The sequence below is a fragment of the Palaemon carinicauda genome, chromosome 2, assembly GCF_036898095.1.
Source record: "Palaemon carinicauda isolate YSFRI2023 chromosome 2, ASM3689809v2, whole genome shotgun sequence".
Lineage (NCBI taxonomy): Eukaryota > Metazoa > Arthropoda > Malacostraca > Decapoda > Palaemonidae > Palaemon > Palaemon carinicauda.
The window spans coordinates 730,911-735,030 of NC_090726.1; positions in this window are offsets into that span (position 1 = coordinate 730,911).

Genomic DNA, 4,120 nt, shown 5'->3' on the forward strand with positions numbered 1-4,120 from the left:
ATTCACATTATGACAAAATTATAACATTGCTCACATAAATCGGAATTTATGATTTGCAATTGGTACCGAAAGCCACAAACATTGCACTGTGAGCGGAATAGGCAAAGAAATTTTCACTAGAAGTAAAAGAACGTTGAATATGAAATTAAGGTCATAACATATGATAAAAAGATTCGAGGAAATTTGAGAGTATACGTTCCTTTAGATGGATTTATACTTATAACCATACAGATTAAAACGGAGAAAGTGGGAAATACGACCACATTTAGCTGCAAACACCATTTTTTTATTGCCCATTAAGAGGCTTACAACAACAATAAGCAAAGTTAAAGGTTTTTATAGGATTTTAGTGTGTATTTTTTTTTCACTTCCTCTCGTATGTTTATTTACGTAATTGTTATATCTAGCTGGGGGTAATATAAATAAATTTCATCTATCATTGTTGACCTAGGATTTTATACGTCAATATATGAAACAGACATGTAAAAGCAGTCCTTGTTATATAGAAAATTTTAGAAATCTTCCAAGGGTAAATATCAATTATAATATTTCAGGACTTTAGCTATAAAGAGCCTGTAATGATATTGGACATAATCAAGGATAAAAAATTATATAAAAACCATTGTTTTACGTATCATTATTAACTATATTCATCTAAATGCAGTGGTGATAAAAATTTAGATATGTATAGAAGGTCTTGATATATATTCAAATTTATCTAAGCTTATACTGTTCACCCCTATTCACCCCTATTAATGCTCCTTTAATAGAAACTTTTCTCAATTAAAACTATAATAAAATGTTTTGTTAGTTTACGAAGTAACGCTGTCTCAAGACATCTTACTGTGTCATTTATAAACTTTACTATCATAAAAGCCGCTATAATTCCTCCCTCTTGCTTCCTCGGAATTTCATGATTATATCTATTTCAGAATTAATACTCATTCATCTTAAACTCTCCATGCCATTCCGGTCTCCTACATCTTAATAATTCTCATTACATGACCACCCGTCATTTTTATTTTCGAACCTCAATAAGACACTCTGTAGTTACTCCAAATCTATAAAAATAGTAATACTGTATTTTGAATGGATCTAAGGCGACCAACATTCACTCCTGATACGGTGATCTGGAGAAGATATCCACGTAAGAGTCAAGAAAGTAACCGCCAACACTTATACTTATTAATACCTTGGAGATCGAACGCCCCAGAATTCAAACAATTCAGTGATTCAGCAAACCATCTGAACAATAATATTCTTCCCGAAGCTCATTTATAGTGCATATTCATATACTTTAATTTTTGGCTTTCTTTTTCACAACTGCATTTGTCTCTTGCACTGATCTTCCACTTTTTTCAAACTTGTATTCAGACATGAAATCATAAAATATAATCCAGCCAATTCTCTGATTACATTATCACGCCCTCTATCTTACTGGTTCTCTTCTTTAAGTATACTTATATATATTCTTATTCAGAAGCCATGAATTTACACTATTTTATCATTCCTACATTTACTCAAGGAACTGTACAGCGTAAGCAACATTAAATCTCCCATCAAATCATTACTTTATAAGTTATATTTCAATATAGAAATTATGCCATGTATATTATACCTAATTCCGAGGATAACAAATTGCGTTCAACAATTCCTGCAGAATCTTTTTTACCTTATCAATGTAAAATATGAATATTTTTGTTATGGTAGATTTGATCGACGACTAAGCACATTTTAAATGAACTCTCTGTGATGCACGAATCATTCCTGTAGTCATTCAAGATTTTTGTGAATTGGACATTACCCAACGAAAGAAATTTTCCTCCAGGTTAGTGTAGAGGGCGGTGGAGAAGGTAAATCAGGCAATCAACCCCTTAATGTAGGGGGTAACGGTGGAAAAGAAGAAAAATGCAGGAAAAAATACTATTTATAATTGAATGATATTGGTAATAGTAGTCAATCGATGAAGCTCACTCTAACCAATTCTAAATTTTGTCAGAGTAATATTTTCATTGCATCTGAATATTTTTTTCAATCCTTTCCCTTTGATTTTTCTTGTAATAAACCTCCTTCGTTCTATTGGAAATAATGTTGTTCTCATTACATATTTCCTTAATTATGCAATGCTATGTTTGTCTAATGTACCTTTATATCAGATAATACCTTGAGTTTTCTTGGCATTATTTTTAGCATATTGATTTTATTCTACCACTCTAATGAAAGTACATCATTTTCCATTTTCAAGTATTATTCCATTATTCAAGTGTTTTAAATACTTCTTCCCATTTATTCTTCACCATACTGTATATGTTTTTATCTGCTTCTATCCGTTATATATCCTGTTTTTTATTACAAGTCTTTTCTTCCCTGTCCTTGTGCATACTTTGTTTCTAATTTATTAACTTTGTTTTATGTTGTCGTGTTATGTTTATCTGTATATAAAATAAGCAGAGAAAAAACCTCAGAGGACTTCTAAGAGAGAGAGTAAGCTTTAATGACATTCTATGCATATGAGATATATAGTTAAGAATATGCTGATATAATGAAAAAGAATAGAATTAATGTAGAACAAAAGATATGTGGTTTATTCTGTTTTCCTTTTCACTGTGGTTAGTTAATATGATATTCTCATATGAGGTCTGACTTATAAGCAAAGAATTTGCTAACAAATATGACTATGAGAACATCTCTTGATGTTAATTATTTTTATATTTTATTCAGTGCAATGTGCACTATTTACGAAACCTCTGTCCAAGAAATATAAATGCATGTTGAATCATAATTTATTCTAATATGAGGTCATACTTATACGCAGAGAATTTGTTAATAAATATGACTATGAGAACATTTTTTGAGGTTAATTGTTTTTATTTTTATTCAGTGCAATTTGCGCTATTTAGCAAACTTCTGTTCACGAAATCAAAAACGTATATTGACTTATTCTTTGGTACTTGGAATCAAGAACATCTCTTGATGTTAATTATTTCTATTTTTATTCAGTGGAATTTTCACTATTTAAAAAATCTCTCTTCACGAAATAAAAATATATATTGGCTTATTCTTTGGTACTTGGAATCAAGAACATTTCTTGATGTTAATTATTTTTATTTTTATTCAGTGCAATTTGTACTATTTAACAAATCTCTCTTCACGAAATAAAAGTGTATATTGATTTATGACTTCTTCTTTTGCACTCAGAATCATATGAAATTTATCTTTTCTTTTCACCCCTGGAAAGAAGGATCCACATCTTGTCTCCGTAGAGGGTGTTAGCGAAATTGGATTCTCACTTTACTGCTCAGCATGTGAAGAAGCTCCGTCAGGCAGAAAAGTGCTAATCATGGCGCTGGAAGAATCATGCACGCTGGAAGGCCAAGAGACAGGCAGCAGAGGTCGGGCCTTGATTTGTCTGCCTTCTAAATCATTTCTTCGCAAATATTTTCATGATTTATAATAACTAAATAACTTGTAGTTTTCAGATTCTAATAATGTTTGAGGAATTTTTAAAAAGAAAATCAATAAAGCTTATATTCGTGATGTAAATTGATAATAATAATAATAATAATAATAATAATAATAATAATAATAATAATAATAATAATAATAATAATAATAATAATAATAATAATAATAATAATAATAATAATGAAAACAGTTTAGAAATAGGAAAGAAAATTTACATTGATATTTCTGCGAAGTATTTTCTAAAAGTAAAACGAGAGAGAGAGAGAGAGAGAGAGAGAGAGAGAGAGAGAGAGAGAGAGAGAGAGAGAGAGAGAGAGAGAGAGATCATAAGGATATTACGATAATTTCGTTTCGGTGGAAAAATATTGGATTTTGGATATTCTCGTACAATTTTTTTTTCTTCGGAAATATACAAGAAGAACTTTACCTGAGGTGTCAGTAATTATAATTATATATTAGTATCCCTTCGATCAAAGGGATTAACCGGTGATGAGGTGTGGGACAGAGGTATATGGAGAAAGTTGACCAGAAACATCGACCCCACATAGAAGTGGGAGAAGATGTAGACAAAGAAGAAGAAATATCACATTATTGATCTTTACTGGGGTTTTAGTCTCTGTCACTTTCTACTGTATTTGCACCTCATATTTTTTTT